We start from the raw sequence: 17,813 nt of genomic DNA on the forward strand, positions 1-17,813 counted from the left end.
GACTCTTTATAACTCCATGGACTGTAGCCCTCTGGCTAGGCTCCGCTGTCCATGCGGTTTCCCAGGCAAGAATACTGGAGTGGGTTGCCATTTCTTTCTCCAGGGGATCTTCCCAATTCAGGGACTTAACCCACATCTCCTGTATTGGCAGGCAGGTTTTTTACTGCTGAGCCACCAGGGAAGCCCCATAAATTAGTACAACAATGAAAAAAAACTATCTGGCAGGGTCCACAAAAGCTACATATCCATGACGTCAAATTTCGACTCTTCATATATGCATGTCTTCATATGCATGTCTTCATATATGCATGTCTTCATATATGCATGTCCGAAAGGCATGCAGTGAATGGACATAGCAACAGTATTCACAGTACCACCGAACTGGAAACTACTCAAATGCCTATAAGCAATAGGATAGATAAATCTTAGTGTATACACCACATAATAAAATACTCAACGGCAAAGAGACTAACAAACTACAACTAAACGTACCTGATAAATAGAATGGTGAGCAAAATAAGCCATGCACAAGAGTACATTATCTGAGTCAATCTACAGTCATTTAAAAAGAGGGGTAAGGGGAGGTCAGTTATCAGTTAGAGTGGTGGAGACTTTCCTGGAAACTAAATTCCCAGAAACCAGCCAAGGGCTAAACTTGTAAGCAGGCTTTTCAAAGAATAGCAATCAGTCATGCTTGTTGTCTTTTGTGTACAGAGGCTAATTTGGCTAATGTGCGATGTAGGAGAGGTAGAACGGAACAAGATGAGGTTGAGGAGATAAACAGAGGTCATGTCCTAGAGGAATGCTCAGGCCATGGAAAGGCATTTGGAGTTTTTCCAAATAAAATGGTAAATTAATGAAGAATACATCTGTCAGAATTCATTCAGGATAACAAAAAACCATGAGAGGTCAGGATAGAGGTTACCTGGGATAGGGATCATGTTGGAAGAGGCACAAGGAAGGGTTCTGGTAATGGTGCATTTATCGATCTGCGTGTTGGTTACTCGAGTATGCTCAGTTTGTGAAAATGCATCAAGATGAGCACTTACGATTTTTGTACTTTATATATCTTTAATATCAAAAAGAAGCTCTTCTAAAACCTGAGTTTATCAGAGTAGAGGAAAAAGAAAACTCTGCTAAAATTGTTTAAAGGAAGCTATCTAAAATAGAGAAGTGGACAAGATAGAATTAAGCATAGTAGTTGTATGGAAGCACCAACCACAATAAAGCCATTAATAGCATAGCAATATTAATAAAGGACAGAAGTCAAACTTTCGTCAAACTTATGACCAAGAAAATCCTTAAAAAAATACCAATCATGAACTTAAATGTACCAAAAATACAACCAGAAAATCTAAAAAGAAAATATTGACAACATTATGCAGAGAAATTTAGAAATTGACAGTCATAGGAAGAGATAATAACATTTTTCTTAGAAATTTGTTAAGATAAAATAATAAAAATATTGAAGATAAACAATAACATGAACATATTTCTTCTAATACACTCCAATCAACAAACACATCTCTATTATAAAAATAACATGATTGGCAGATCGGGGAAATAAAGTCAATGTTATATGGAAATAAGATTGAAAAACCCTTCACTAGTCTTTTTCCTAGAGAAATTTCACACCAGCAAGTAATAACAAACGACATGAAGTAAAAGAACGGAATTCAGCAAGCTGATAGGCTACCGAGCTCCTATCCCCACTCATTTCCTGTACTTCATCTTCATTCACCGCGCTCTTTTACTCTGCTTCGGAAGTATTCTGTCTCAAAGTTTTCTCTGATCTTCGGGCAACATTAGCCAAATGTTGAACGCCAAACATTAAGCATGCAAAGTGGTTTGAAAGTGTCACAGAACCATGCTGTGACATATTTATTCTGGCAAGTGTAAGAGAAGACAAGTTTTAACAGTAAAAAAAGCATGAAATTCTAAATCATTTTTAAAAATTAAAGAACATAGGACATCCCTTGAGCTACTGAGTCAAGGGCATTAACATGCTTGCGCACAATTAGAGACAGTGTGAAAATAAAAGAAAGTTACTTAGCTGGAACAATTGATTGTTTTTCGCTCAAACAAAAATCTAAATGAAGATGAGAAGAATAATAAAGGCAATGGAAAGACCAAAGATCAAACGCAGATGTCATCAAGGGAAAACTCCACAATTAAAGAAAAATCCTCAGCAACATATAAAGACCTTTTCATTAAAGCTAAAATATTGCAAGTATATTATCCTCTAAGTTCACAGTGGCTGATTTAGTGGCTTCACACCTGGTATGTTCTCCACAATGCTAGGCTCCCTGGTGAAGCTGAAAGTGCAAAATAAGGAGCTGCAGAGACTTTTTACTCAGTATTAAAACAAAGAATAGTTGTATTATAAAACCCCTTTGAATAAAACAGTGTGGTATTCACATATGAACAGAGTAACAAAATATAAAATAAACCAAGTTGAATAAGAAAATTTACTCATTTAAACCAATGAGGAAAGATGCACTGACTAATGAACTGAGTTCAGTCACTCAATCGTGTCCGACTCTTTGTGACCCCATGAACCGCAGCACACCAGGCCTCCCTCCATCACCAACTCCCGGAGTTCACCCAAATTCATGTCCATCGAGTCGCTGATGCCATCCAACCATCTCATTCTCTGTCGTCCCCTTCTCCTCCTGCCTTCAATCTTTCCCAACATCAAAGTATTTTCCAATGAGTCCGCTCTTCGCATCAGGTTGCCAAAATATTGGAGTTTCAGCTTCAACATCAATCCTTTCAATGAACACCAGGACTGATCTCCTTTAGGATGGATGGTTGGATCTCCTTGCAGTCCAAGGGACTCTCAAGAGTCTTCTTCAACACCACAGTTCAAAAGCATCAATTCTTCTGCACTCAGCTTTCTTTATAGTCCAATGAACTGACTATTCAGTGGCTAATTAATAATATTAGGATAATAGTTGTTCATTTGGCAAAAATAAATTCAGATTCATACTTCATATCACACACAATATTTAAAATTAATTAAAGTACTAAGTATTATATATCTATATAGGAAAGAGAAAGAAAAGAGAGGAAGAAAGGGAGAGATTTAGGATATAATAATACTGAATTTATAAATGAAATGGTGAAAATCTTCTTTCTTAAACAAGATAAAAAATTAAAAATCCATGAAACACGAGTGATATATTGGACTACATTTTTTAAAAAATCAAGGTTTGGTATGGCATTTACATGAATTAAGTCTTAAAATATGCAACAGGCAGTCTTCCAGTTTCTGCTGCAGCATGTGACGAGCTTGGAAGTCATCACTCCCATTCTCACAATAAGAAAAAAAAGTGTCTGGAATCAGTACCAGGAAGGGAAACAGACTATAATTGACATGCTGCATAGGCTTAGGGTAGACTAGCTATCTTGACAGTTAAAAATTCTGCAGAGCCCCATCTTAGAGGAACCTCACATTTTGTGAGTTTTATCTCCAGGAGTCCCACTAGATTCTCGTGGGGAATATAAGAAAATCCTCTTATGCTTTCCAGCAGGAGAAGGAAAAACATAACCATTTAAAAAGAGGCCAAAAGCGTCCTGATCTCCTCCTCAAGGAAAACTACTTTAGGAGTCTAACCAAGATAAGGGAAGGGAAATACCCAAATCCAGTGCCTCCAGCCTGCCTGTCTCACCACAGGGGAGAAGGAAGCTAAGAAGAATGTGTGAAGGTCAGAGCCCAATGGAGCAACAAAGTTACTGAGATTGAGATCTAATCATAGGATTATGGAACATAGATTGTCTTCTGCGTTTCACCATCTGGACTTCCCAGCTGGAACTAGTGGTAAAGAATCTGCCTGCCAATGCAGGAGGCATAGGAGATGTGGGTTCGATCCGTGGGTCAAGAAGATAACCCTGGAGTAGGAAGTGGCAACCCACTCCAGTATTCTTGCTTGGAAAATTCCATGGACAGAGGAGCTTGGCAGGCTACAGTCTATGGGGTCGCAAAGAGTCAGACATGACTGAGCAACTACCATTACACTTCACCACCACATCAACAGGACTCCTGTATAAAAACAGAAGATGACAGCAAAAGGCTTGTATTTAAGAAGTCATTTTTAGAGAAACCCAAAACAACTGGGGAAAGAAAAGCAAAGATACTAGAAGTTGAAGCCTTAGACACCTATGGCTACACCAAATGGTGAAAACAATGTAAATCCCGGCCAGATTAATGTAAGTGCTCACACTAAGATCCTGATTACTCAATACACAATGTCTGGGTTTCAACAAAAAATCACCAAGTCATATATAAAAGCAAGAAAAAAATCAGTCTAAAGAAATCAAGCAAGTGATAGAACCAGGCTCAGGTAAGACGGAGCTCTTGAAATTACCATACCAGGAAGTACATAGTATTATAATGAAAGAGTCAATATTCCAAGAAAACATGACCATCCTTAATACGTATGTACTTCACAAGGGAGCATTCAGAATGATATTAGAATGGCCAATATCCAGAAGACTAACAGCACCAAACGCTGACAAAGATGTGGAGGAGCAGAAACTCTCATTCATTGCTGATGGGAATGCAAATGGTACAACCACTTTGAAAGACAGTTTGGGGATTTCTTACAAAATGAAACATACTCTTACTATGTGACCAGCAAGTACTTATCCAAAGCAGTTGAAAACTTACATCAATATAAAAACCAGCACACGAGTATTTATGATAGCTTAATTTATTATTGCTAAAACCTGGAAGCAACCAAGATGTCGTTCAGTAGGTGAGTAGGTAAATAAACCATGGTACTTCCAGACACTGGAGTATTATTCAGGGCTAAAGACAAGTGGGAATATCAGACCACCTGACCTGCCTCTTTAGAAGTCTGTACGCAGGTCAGGAAGCAACAGTTAGAACTGGACATGGAACAACAGACTGGTTCCAAATAGGAAAAGGAGTTCTTCAAGGCTGTATATTGTCACCCTGCTTATTTAACTTATATGCAGAGTACATCATGAGAAACACTGGGCTGGAGAAAGCACAAGCTGGAATCAAGATTGCTGGGAGAAATATCAATCACCTCAGATATGCAGATGACACCACCCTTATGGCAGAAAGTGAAGAGGAACTCAAAAGCCTCTTGATGAAAGTGGAAGTGGAGAGTGAAAAAGTTGGCTTAAAGCTCAACCTTCAGAAAACAAAGATCATGGAATCCGGTCCCATCAGTTCATGGGAAATAGATGGGGAAACAGTGGAAACAGTGTCAGACTGTATTTTTCTGGGCTGAAAATCACTGCAGATGGTGACTGCAGCCATGAAATTAAAAGATGTTTACTCCTTGGAAGGAAAGTTATGACCAACCTAGATAGCATATTCAAAAGCAGAGACATTACTTTGCCAACAAAGGTCCGTCTAGTCAAGGCTATGGTTTTTCCTGTGGTCATGTATGGATGTGAGAGTTGGACTGTGAAGAAGGCTGAGCCCCGAAGAATTGATGCCCTTGAACTGTGGTGTTGGAGAAGACTCTTGAGAGTCCCTTGGACCGCAAGGAGATCCAACCAGTCCATTCTGAAGGAGATCAGTCCTGGGATTTCTTTGGAAGGACTGATGCTAAAGCTGAAACTCCAGTACTTTGGCCACCTCATGCGAAGAGTTGACTCATTGGAAAAGACTCTGATGCTGGGAGGGATTGGGGGCAGGAGGAGAAGGGGACGACAGAGGATGAGATGGCTAGATGGCATCACTGACTCGATGGACGTGAGTCTGAGTGAACTCTGGGAGTTGGTGATGAACAGGGAGGCCTGGCATGCTGCGATTCATGGCGTCGCAAAGAGTCGGACATGACTGAGCGACTGAACTGAACTGAACTGAAGGAGAAGTGAGCTATCAAACCATTAAAATACATGGAAGAAACAAATGCATATTGCTCAACTAAGTGGAAAAAAATCTGAAGAGGTTACATACAGTGTCATTCCAATTACATGACATTCTGGAAAAGGCAAAACAATGGACACAGAAAACTACCAGTGGTTACCAAGGATTAGGGAGGAGGGTGGGATGAACAGGTGGAACAAAGATGATGTTTAGGGTCGTGAAACTATTCTGTATGACATTGTCGTGGTGGATACATGTCATTTTACATCTGTTCAAGTCTCTGGAACGTGTAACACCAAGTGACTCCTAATGTATACTATGGACTTTGGGTGATGATAAGTCAGTGAATATTCACTGGTTGTTACAAATCTACCACGCTGGTGGGGAATGTTGATAATGGGGAAGCCTATGCATGAGTGGCTTCCCTGGTGGCTCAGCTGGTAAAGAATCCGCATGCAATGCAGGAGACCTGGGTTCGACCCCTGGGTTGGAAGATACCCTGGAGAAGGGAAAGGCTAACCACTCCAGTATTCCGGCCTGGAGAATTCCATCGACTGTATAGTCCATGGGGATCTCAAAGAGCTGGACACGACTGAGCAACTTTCACTTCTTGCATGCCCAACAATGCGCCCCACAGAGGGGAATTCAAGATCGAGAAAAGCAGGCTACTGACTTTAGATAGTTAAGATGCAAATCAAAGGAATAATTTCAAGGAGCCCAGATGAAGAGGTATCTTGCATCTTCACATACATAGGTGCAGGGAAAATCTCTATATCTTCTCTCAGTTTTATGTGAACCTAAAATTTCTCTAGAATATAAAGTCTATTTTTTCAGTTTTATTTATTTATTTTACTTTACAATATTGTATTGGTTTTGCCATACATTGACATGGATCCGCCAGTTTAATGGGCAACAGACAAGAAGAGACACTTTAAGAAGTAGATACATACACAATGAATAAGCACATGGAAAGATCACCAGTTCAACATCATTGGCCACAAGAGGAAGGAAAATTAAGACTATAACAAAGTATCACTATCTACCTATTAGTAGAGAAAAAAGTTATAATACTAAATGCTGGTGAAGATACAGAGAAAAAATAAAAACTATCAGCAACCATAATGTCCTTCATCTGGTGAATGGTTAAACAAACTGTGGTGTGGCTACATCACATTATACTGTTCAGCAATGGAAAGCAGTCTGTTGATATCTGCGACCACTTGGATGGACCTCAAGGGCTTTATGCTGAGTGCTCCAAAAGGAAAGTCTATTAAAATAAAACAATAAAGTAGGAAAATAAAGCTCAATTAAATTTAAAATATAAAATAAAATAAATATCATGACAAAGTTCTTGGAATTGGCATTAACAAGTCAAGTTTCTGGTCCTCGTTCTCCAGATGTTCACTTCGGTCTATAAAAAGGGACGAGGCTTTATATCTAAATGTAACCATTTCTGCCTGACAGCCGAAGACAAAGAGTGATTCCTTTTGCTAATTGCATTACTCTGTGGGAAAGGGAAAATGTGAAGCAGAGAGAGGTTAAGTGTGTTGGGGGCAATGATTTGTGCATACCAGCTAGCTAGATGGAGTCTGCTGCCTCCAGAGGGGTCCAGGAGCCAGAGAAGTCTAGCAAGGTCCCTCTTCACAGAGACCTTAGTCCCCTCTTGTCTCAAAGTGACAACTAGATCAACCTCTGATGGACGGAACTCAGGCAGAACAGGGACTTTAGTGGGCTCCCAACTTAAGCTGAGAAGAGGCTCACCCTGTCACAAACTCTGCAAAATGAATACTTTGTTTTAAATATTCTTTTGGGGGTAAAGATACATCCTTCAGCCAAATTTATCCATCCAGAACATACCATTAAAAATAACACCCAGAGAGACTTCCCTGGTGGTCCAGTGGTTAAAGCTTTGTGCTGTCAACGCAGGGGGCATGGGTTCAATCCCTGGTTTGGGAACTAAGATCCTACATGCCATGCAGTGTGACCAAAAGATGTCTTAAAAATAACCTTTGGAAAAGACACAATCCTGAGGGAGGCGCCAAGATGGTGGAGAAGTAGGACGGGGAAAACACTTTCTCCCCCACAAATTCATCAAAAGAGCATTTAAACGTCGAGTAAATTCCACAAAACAACTTCTGAATGCCGGCAGAGGACATCAGGCACCCAGAAAAGCAACCCAACTCTTCGAAAGGAGGTAGGAAAAAATATTAAAGACAATAAAAGAGACAAAAGAGGGAGAGACGGAGTTCCGTCCCGGGAAGGGAGTCTTAAAAAGAGAGAAGTTTCCAAACACCAGGAAACCTTCTCACTGCCGAATCCGTGCCGAGCTTTGGAAGCACAGAGGGCAACATAACAGGGAGAAAAAATAAATAAACAATTAAAACTCACAGATTGCGAGCCCTACGGTAACTCCTCCAGCGGAGAAGCAGCGCAGACGCCTGCATCCGCCATTAGCAAGCGGGGGCTGGGCAGGGAGGCACGGCGTGGGCTGCATCGCTGAGAGTAAGAATCTGGCCTGAATACCCTGAGCACTATCTGAGCGAAATAATTTGGGCTAGCAAACCAGACTGTGGGATATCTACCATGCGAAAAGCCAGCCCTAACCTAAGACACCGCCAGCCCACGCACGGAACAAAGGACTAAACAGAGATAGCCGGCTGCAGACCTTCCCCCTTTGGTGACAGGCAGCCAGAGCCAGAAGGGGGCAATCGCAGCCCCAGAGAGACATTATCTATAAAACTGGCTTCTTTGCTAACTAAAACTTATTGGGGGTCTGGATGGTCAACATCTGCCTGAGAAGGTGCGCCGGTTTTACACCCAGATAACCAAGTGGCGGGGAGGCGATAAGTCGCAGCATTGGCGCTCACCAAACACCTCATCACCTGAGCTGCTCGGACCTGGGAAGAGCACAAAACGCAGGCCCAACTGAGTCTGCGCCTCTGAGGACTACCTGAGTGCCTGAACCTGAGCGGCTTGGACCTGGGAGGTGCATGCAACCCAGGGCCAGCCTCGGATTGTTCCCGGCGGAACAACCTAGAGCCTGAGCAGTGTGGGTAGGGAGGCTACACGCGCCGTGAGCGGGGGCAGACCCAGTGTGGCTGAGGCACTGCGAGCGCACGCCAGTGTCATTTGTTTGCAGCATCCCTCCCTCCCTCCCCACAGCGCGACTGAACAAAGAGAAGAAATACAGCTCCACCCACCAGAACACCGACACAAGCTTCCCTAACCAGGAAACCTTGACAAGCCACCTGTACAAACCCACACACAGCGAGGAAACGCCACAATAAAGAGAATTCCACAAACTGCCAGAATACAGAAAGGACTCCCAAACTCAGCAATTTAAATGCCCACCAAACCAAACAAAAGAGGAAGAGATAGGGAATCTACCTGATAAAGAATTCCAAATAATGATAGTGAAATTGATCCAAAATCTTGAAATTAAAATCGAATCACAGATAAATAGCCTGGAGACAAGGATTGAGAAGATGCAAGAAAGGTTTAACAAGGACCTAGAAGAAATAAAAAAGAGTCAATATATAATGAATAATGCAATAAATGAAATTAAAAACACTCTGGAGGTAACAAATAGTAGAATAACAGAGGCAGAAGATAGGATTAGTGAATTAGAAGATAGAATGGTAGAAATAAATGAATCAGAGAGGATAAAAGAAAAACGAATTAAAAGAAATGAGGACAATCTCAGAGACCTCCAGGACAATATTAAACGCTACAACATTCGAATCATAGGGGTCCCAGAAGAAGAAGACAAAAAGAAAGACCATGAGAAAATACTTGAGGAGATAATAGTTGAAAACTTCCCTAAAATGGGGAAGGAAATAATCACCCAAGTCCAAGAAACCCAGAGAGTCCCAAACAGGATAAACCCAAGGAGAAACACCCCAAGACACATATTCATCAAATTAACAAAGATCAAACACAAAGAACAAATATTAAAAGCAGCAAGGGAAAAACAACAAATAACACACAAGGGAATTCCCATAAGGATAACAGCTGATCTTTCAATAGAAACTCTTCAAGCCAGGAGGGAATGGCAAGACATACTTAAGATGATGAAAGAAAATAACCTACAGCCCAGATTATTGTACCCAGCAAGGATCTCATTCAAGTATGAAGGAGAAATCAAAAGCTTTTCAGACAAGCAAAAGCTGAGAGAATTCTGCACCACCAAACCAGCTCTCCAACAAATACTAAAGGATATTCTCTAGACAGGAAACACAAAAATGGTGTATAAACTCGAACCCAAAACAATAAAGTAAATGGCAACGGGATCATACTTATCAGTAATTACCTTAAACGTAAATGGGTTGAATGCCCCAACCAAAAGACAAAGACTGGCTGAATGGATACAAAAACAAGACCCCTACATACGTTGTCTACAGGAGACCCACCTCAAAACAGGGGACACATACAGACTGAAAGTGAAAGGTTGGAAAAAGATTTTCCATGCAAATAGGGACCAAAAGAAAGCAGGAGTAGCAATACTCGTATCAGATAAATTAGACTTTAAAACAAAGGCTGTGAAAAGAGACAAAGAAGGTCACTACATAATGATCAAAGGATCAATCCAAGAAGAAGATATAACAATTATAAATATATATGCACCCAACATGGGAGCACCGCAGTATGTAAGACAAATGCTAACAAGTATGAAAGGAGAAATTAAGAATAACACAATAATAGTGGGAGACTTTAATACTCCACTCACACCTATGGATAGATCAACTAAACAGAAAATTAACAAGGAAACACAAACTTTAAACGATACAATAGACCAGTTAGACCTAATTGATATCTATAGGACATTTCATCCCCCCCCCCCCAAAAAAAAAGACTGCTCACTATGGCAATTATTGAAGCTGACTTAGGGTGACATAGAGGCTTATTTCCCTTTACCCTTCTGAGTTCTTAGCTGAGGATCTCTGTAAGAAATGACAGAATAGCAGGACAAAATCAAACAGAAGTTTATTAACATAAAAAAAAATAAAATAAAATAAAAAGGAAGCAAATTCTAACACAGATTACGACATAGATAGACCTTGAAAATAGCTAAATGGAATAAGCCCAGTCACAAAAGAACAAGTACTGTGTGATTCCACTTAAAAAAAAAGAAAAAAAAAAGGGGGGGTACTCTTTCTACCTCTTTCTGATGTCTATGTCAAAAGCTTTCTCTATCCTTTCACTTTAAAAAAAAAAAGAAAGACACAGTCCTTAACTCTTGAGAGTCCCTTGGACTGCAAGGAGATCAAACCAGTCAATCCTAAAGGAAGTCAATCCTGAATATTCATTGGAAGGACTGATGCTGAAGCTGAAGCTCCAATACTTGGCCACCTGATGCAAAGAGACAACTCACTGGAATGTACCTTGATGCTAAGAAAGATTGAGGACAGGAAGAGAAGGAGGCGACAGAGGATATGATGGTTGGATAGCATCATTGACTCAATGGACATGAATTTGAGCAAACTTAGGGAAATATTGAAGGACAGGGAAGCCTGGGATGCTTCGATCTATGGAGTTACAAAGAGTCGGAGAAAACTTATTGACTGAACAACAACAGTTTATGGAAGAGTCAGTTCTGATGACTTGGTCTCAAAATCTTCCTCTTGAACGACACCAACCCACCATGAACTGGTACTTTCCCAGCATTCTATAAATCTCCTTTCACTACCTATTCACTTTTCTTCACTACCTACTCTATTTCCAATAATGTTAGGCTATTACAACCATTTAAACTCAAGGAAATATAAGCAGAAGTTCTACAATCAAGGCAAGAAAAATAAGGGCAATTAACTATACAGCTGCCTGTGACCAAGAATAAAATGAAAACCAAGTCTGGGGAAGGAGAGTTAGCCAGTCTCAGGAAGAAGAGTTTTGGGAGGAGAGCAACTAAAAACACTAACTTCAGGGCCTAAAAACCCAGAAGGAAAACAGGACTAGCAAATCATAGTGGCTGAGAGGGCAGGTTCAAAAGTCAGAGTTGGACTGACCATTGTCTGCCTTGGGCAGTTAATTTTCTCTGTGCGTGTATGCATGCTAAGTCGCTTCAGTCATGTCTGACTCTTTGTGACCCTATGGACTGTAACCTCCAGGCTCCTCTGTCCATGGGATTCTCTAGGCAATAATACTGGAGTAGGTTGCCATGCTGTCCTCCAGGGGATCTTCCTGACCCCGGGACTGAACCCACATCTCTTACGTTTCCCTCATTGGCAGGTGGGCTCTTCACCACTGATGCCACCTGGGAAGCTATGTGATGTTGGTTATCGTGTCTGACACACAGTATCGTCTCAAGAAATGGGAGCTGTTTATATTATTAACGGTGAGTAAACACTGATGGCAAGGGATAAAGCAGGGACAAACCTACAAAACTAACACTTGAGAACAGACGAAGCTCTATCAGTGGGGCTACAGGTGCCGTTGGCCTAAGCTGTAAACCCCATTCCTTGCAGCTCAAAGCATGGTTTCTCAGATGTAACAATATTGGCATCAACGGGGAGCTTGTTATAAATAGACTCTGGGCCTCCTCTAGTCTCCTGAGTCGAAATCTGCATTTTAACAAAATCACCAAAGATCACTGGGTGGTTCACAGCACATCACAAGCCATAAGCCCTGCTTGTTCCATTAGCTTGTTTGGAAGAACCAGTGACAAGCAGGCAATGGCTGTAGTCAACTAAAATGTGGAGGTATAATTGCTGTGTTAAGTAACCAAAGAGACCCCCAACTAGGGCTGGTCAATGTTCTGGGTGACTTGGGTAACTACTCTATCAAATCAAAGAGAAGGAATTTGGTGAAGGACTTATCAGAGGATAAGCCGAGGCCATGAACCAGGACCAGATGCTCAATGTCAATTAGGCTTCTGTGAACGCAAAAGGTAGGCTTCTGAAGACAAAAGCTATGGGTAAAAGAGACTTGCAAAAAAGGATAATGGGGGGCGGGCTGAGTGACCACCAGGGCCAGAGACTAGGGGGGTTGATAAGGGGAAAAGTGGTCAACAGGGCTGTTTTCATTCGTATTCCCATACACGCTGTGTGCCCTGCGCACACTTGCCTGGCCCACCAGCAGCACTTTCTCGGGTCAGCAAGTCCTTCTAAGCCAGCCCTCTCCTTCCTCCATAACCTTAACTTCAATGAGCAAGACTGACAGAGGCAGCGTGAGTGATGGACAGTCCTAGAGTCTTTCTGGGGAGGTTTACATTGCTTTCCAGGTATTTTTAGGCTAAAAAGAAGAGTAGCATTACATTCATTTTATAGCAGGGCAAAGTAAACACTCCGTTAAAAAATAAAAGGATTACTGCACAACAACTTGGCCAAACAAACTCCACTGAATGATGATGAGCCAGATCTGGGGCTTTAGATACAGGGAACTCAAAGAATAGGATCCCACCAGGGGAGTGAGCACCGTGTCTCTAGGCATCTGAAGAAGTCCGGCGACATTTCCTGAAGGCTGTAAACATTCCCCATCCTTCTCTGTTCTATATTTAAATCATAGTCCTCTTTCCATATTGGTCTTTCCAAAGAGTTCAGCCTTGACTTGCACCCCTGAATCCATTCCTGTATTTCCTGTTTTGATGAGTGATGTATTTGCCCGTAGAGAGAAGCAGGTATTCTTCTTAATTCCTGTCTTTGTCTCTCCTTCTATCCCTACTAATCATATTTCGCTCCCCATGGATTGTGCCTCTTTAAAACTTCCTTTAAAAATTTTTTTTAAATTCTCTTTTAAGACTTGTTTTTTTGATGTAGATCCTTTTAAAAGTCTTTACTGAATTTGTTAAAATATTGCTTCTGTTTTCTGTTCTGTTTTTTTGGCCGGGAGTCATGTGGGATCTTAGCTTCTAGTTCATTTCAGTCATTCAGTCACATCTGACTCTTTGCAATCCCATGGACTGCAGTACGCCAGGCTTCCCTGTCCATCACCAACTCCTGGAGCTTGCTCAAACTCATGTCAATTGAGTCGGTGATGCCGTCCAACCATCTCATCCTCTGTCATCCCCATCACCTCCCGCCTTCAATCTTTCACAGCATCAGGGTCTTTTCCAATGAGTTGGTTCTTCACATCAGGTGGCCAAAGTACTGGAGTTTCAGCTTTAGCATCAGTCTTTCCAATGAATATTCAGGACTGATTTCCTTTAGCTTCCAGACCAGGAAGCAAACCTGTACCCCCTACATTGAAAGGCAAACTCTCAACCACCGGACCACCAGGCAAGTTCCTCCTTAAAACTTTCTTGGATCCTGTGATGTGCTGAAGAATGTTCCTACCGACTAGTGAGAGCCAGCTATTAAATCCCCAGAAATTTTGCAAGCTGGTTGTTAAACATAGGTATAACAAAAAATTAAGTTATAGGAACTTCCAATTAAATAAATTATATTAATCATAAGCTCAAACCCACCATTTCCTAATTATTTTACTATATACTATACTGCAGTCTCTGCTCTCCTCCACGTATATGATAGAAATTACACATGATGGTGTATTAGTACTTATCTCTTCCAACTTCCTGTCCAGAGATAGAGCATTGGAAACTTAGAATTGGCCACAGTGGGGATATTTACACTGAAGAAATTAACAAAGACTGCAAATGAGGACTTGGTTTGTTGTTTTGTTGACTGTCTACACTGTTGACAAACATAAAACTCCAGTAAACAATGAATGTTACCCACTGCTGCAGCCACCCCGACAGCGGGCCCCGCAGAGGGGAATTCAAGATAGAGAAAAACAGGCTACTGACTTTTGGTAGTTAAGATGCAAATCAAAGAAGTAATTTCAAGGAGCCCAGAATGTTGCATCTTCACATACATAGAAAGGCACTAAAATCATTAACTTGAGATGTCTGATTTTTGTGTTTAGCAGTAATCTTTCGATGCTCAATTACGTGAGTGTTTATTTTTTTCTTTTCAGCAAAAACTCCTATGTGTCCCGGCTCCTCCCTTACCTCTTTGGAATAGTCCCCTAGAGCTATCTGAGAGGCTTCCTTCCCAGGCGCCGGTCCTAAATAATGCCCTCACATAAAAAATAAGGCTCAACTTTCAGGTTGTGCTTTTTTTTTCAGTCAACAAGACTTAAGAAAGTGATAAAAAAAATCAACAATGCATGTTAAAGCCAGAAGTATGTCATATCTGTAGCTATTATATTGAAAATAGAACAAAATTTGGGGAAATAGTCTTCCAGAATTCAAAACTGTTGTCCAATTCCGCACAAAAGTCATTCATGTCATTGACAATGAGTAGAAGCAACACATTCACCTTCATTGCTTAACTTTCTTCTTACTTGTCAGCGTAAACAAAAATATCAGTTAATGTTGAAACTACACACGTTGGTCAATTGCAAACATAGGCTGACAAAGGATACAAGAGTTCAGCAAAAATCAATGAATACATTCCTTGTGAATTCCTTGACTATACTGAATTAGCAGTAAAGAGTATTGTGTATTTTATCACTTGTAAATTGTGCAGTATACATCCTTCACATCAGTAATGTTTATAATGAATTTATATGTATATGAATGAATGTATATAATGAATATATATATATATATGCATGATTGGTTTTTTCAGTGTTAGCACCTGCTTGGAGGTTCTCGACATCCCCTTTCTTGTTTCCTTAGGTTAGGCTGAAAGTCGCTCAGTCGTGTCTGACTCTTTACAACCCCATGGACTGTAGGAATTCTCCAGGCTAGAATACTGGAGTGGGTAACCTTTCCTTTCTCTAGGGGATCTTACCAACCCAGGGATCGAACCCAGGTCTCCAGCATTGCAGGTGAATTCTTTACCAGCTGAGCCACAAGGGAAGCCATCGTTATTCCAAGGTCACTCTTCCCATACCCACATCACTACCAGAATAATCTTTCTAATATCTGTATGCAGTCATGACATCTCCGTCATTAAAATCACTAATGACTCTATAGGACCTTCTGAGTGAAAGACAAGCTACAGAAGGCCTTTCTTGATCTGCCCTGTTCACCTCTGCAGCCTTCTCTCTTATCAGATGCCCACACTCACACTTTACTCAAGTTATTCCAACCTGTTTGCTGTTCCCAGAATGTGCTTAGCTTATTCATGCCCCTGGACTTTTACATCAGCTTCCGGCTTTCCAGGTGGCGTTAGTGATAAAGAACTTGCCTGCCAACGCAGGAGATGTAAGAGACGATGGTTTGATCCCTGGGTAGGGAGGATCCCGTGAAAGAGGGCATGGCAACACACTCCAGTATTCTTGCCTGGAGACTCCTGTGGACAGAGGAGCCTGGCTGATGTAGTCCGTGGGGTCACAAAGAGTTGGACACGACTGAAACGACTTAGCATGCATGCACAGGCCTTTACATGAGGTTTGCTTTGCCTAAGATGCCTTTCCCCAACTCCTGCCCTCCCATCTCTCGCTAGTTCTCACCTAGAATTCAAACAGTGCTCAGTCAGCCCCTCTTCCAGGATCCCTCGCCTCTTCAGCACTTGCTACCACCACAAGCTATTGTGCAGGTAAACTTGCTGGCTCCTCCATTCACCTGGAAGATCTTCTGAGCAGAGAAAGGTATTCCCGACACCCTAGAACCTAGCATGGCACCCAGGAGACACGAGTAAGTGCTTCTTAAATTGATAAGGTCATAGCTTAGTTTCAGCTAATAGCCTATAGCAAACTGTGGGATTTAGCCAGGAGATACTCATCTCTGATTTCAGTTGTTGCTTTAACAACAAAGGTTGTTTAAAGTGTCAAAAAACTCAAAACTGAGTGTTTTTCTTTCCTTTAAGCATGCATATTATATTAGACGAATTATTGACATTTTTTCTTTTGTTCATTGTTTCCTAGACGTTACATAGACATGACTTGAGACTCTTTACCTTAAACCACTGACCTCCTGTAAGGAATAACTGCAACACTCATTCCTAGAAGATAGGGAGAGTTAGCATATACTGGGTTACTCTTATCCTCCAAGCACCTGCCTTCCATATATCACCTCAGGGATCTTCAACATTGCAACAAAGTGTGTACTATCATCACCAGTTAACAGGTAAGGAAAGAGTCTCAGCAAAGTTAAAGAGTTTGTTTCAGTTTAAACAGATGTTGAGTAGCAAAGTGGTGATTCAAACAAGGGTTGGTCTGACTCTAAACTCTCTGTTGAGCCCACTCTTTGTTAGGAACAAATGTACCTTCACTTGTTTTTGAATGAGTCCATGCCAGTAACCTGAAACAAGTAATACTCCAAACAACACTGCGAAGAGCCTTTAACACAAGGCCTAGCCCTGCTGAGCTCTCCTTATTCCCCACGGGTTTACCCTTCCCCTGATGCAGACTGATAGGAGAAAGTAAATGACGTCAAGAAGTACCTGCGTCCTGTGTCAAAGGCTGCGTCCAGAAAGTCTCCGTGACCGTCTAGGCCTTTATCGTGGCCCACTCTCCAAGGAGCAGGGGTGCTGTCTCTCCCCTGAGCTGCTTCTGCCGCCTGTGCTTCTGCCTTTGTTTACTGTTTGTTACTGAGCACTCGGTGGCCCAGCAACTGAGTCAACAAGGGCCCTTCCCTTTCCGGTGGCTTGGTCTCTGCCCTGAGCCCCGAGCAGCCTCTGGCCTATTAGCAGGCACAGCCACCCCAGCAGTCTGTGCCCTCAAAGCCAGTGATCCGAGAGAGCCTCTAAGAGCTCAACTGGATTAGATGCCACTGAAGGCGATGGGATTGCGGCTCAGCAGGAGCTGTGACCATAATGTCGCCTTATGTCCCGGTCCAATCAAAAAATGGAGCCCTGCAAGGAACCGGGGGCCGGCCAAGAACGGAGTCTTAGTTTCACTAACTCCGCCATTCTCCATGCCCTTTGGACCCGCACCACAAGAACAGAGAAACATCTGAGAACAATGAGAAATAACCTGGAGCTGCCAGTTAGAAGGCAAGAGAAATGTGACTGTGATTCTCAGATACACACACATAATAATAATAACAGGACAGGAGGAACTTTGGAGATGATGGATATGG

General features: G+C 41.7%; 1 protein-coding gene across 1 annotated transcript in view; it reads right to left on the minus strand.

The window, feature by feature from the left end:
* Nucleotides 1–17,298, minus strand: part of FRMPD2 (FERM and PDZ domain containing 2) — a 108,477-nt gene extending 91,179 nt beyond the window's left edge. Inside the window, exon 1 of the mRNA XM_010820735.3 lies at nt 17,176–17,298. The gene's annotated coding sequence lies outside the window, so the exon portion shown is untranslated. The remainder of the gene's footprint in view (nt 1–17,175) is intronic.
* Nucleotides 17,299–17,813: the final 515 nt, after the last annotated feature.

This window comes from Bos taurus, chromosome 28, assembly GCF_002263795.3.
Source record: "Bos taurus isolate L1 Dominette 01449 registration number 42190680 breed Hereford chromosome 28, ARS-UCD2.0, whole genome shotgun sequence".
NCBI lineage: Eukaryota > Metazoa > Chordata > Mammalia > Artiodactyla > Bovidae > Bos > Bos taurus.